Below are 559 nucleotides of genomic sequence, written 5' to 3'. Positions count from 1 at the left end.
TCTTTATTTGTTGTAAAAAATGTATAAACACCTATAATTTTAATTAAGAAGCAGCAAAGTTATATAGATGGTTGATAAGTTTACATATAGAGTAATTTGTTTTAGATAATCAAATTTGATGTACCTTTTTTGTGTAATAAAATGTCTAAAAGAGATAGAAATTAAATGTCTCAACATATATTCATTTTATGCTAAAACATCAACTTAGAAATTTTTTGGTAATAAATTAAAGATATCTACTACTAAAAGTAGTGGTCTACTGTTGGTGATTTTTGCAGTAATATTTTTTTTTTTTTTAATGTTTTCTCTTGTAGTAGAACCACAACAATTCTTACAATATATTTTCTATATACTTCTAATAGTCAGTTGAAAAACGCATTGGTATATTAATAGAAAAATGAAGCTTGACGTTGAAAGTTAACTAAAGATTAGTAATAAAACAAAATCCATACGTAATATTGATTTTATATATGTATTGTGGATCTTTCCAGACACACAAAAAAAGAAGTTGATTAGTTGAAAGAAATATATAATCAAAGCCATAGGCACCATGCTTTTC

Source organism: Arachis ipaensis, chromosome B08, assembly GCF_000816755.2.
Source record: "Arachis ipaensis cultivar K30076 chromosome B08, Araip1.1, whole genome shotgun sequence".
Lineage (NCBI taxonomy): Eukaryota > Viridiplantae > Streptophyta > Magnoliopsida > Fabales > Fabaceae > Arachis > Arachis ipaensis.
Note: the sequence above shows the minus strand (reverse complement) of the source record.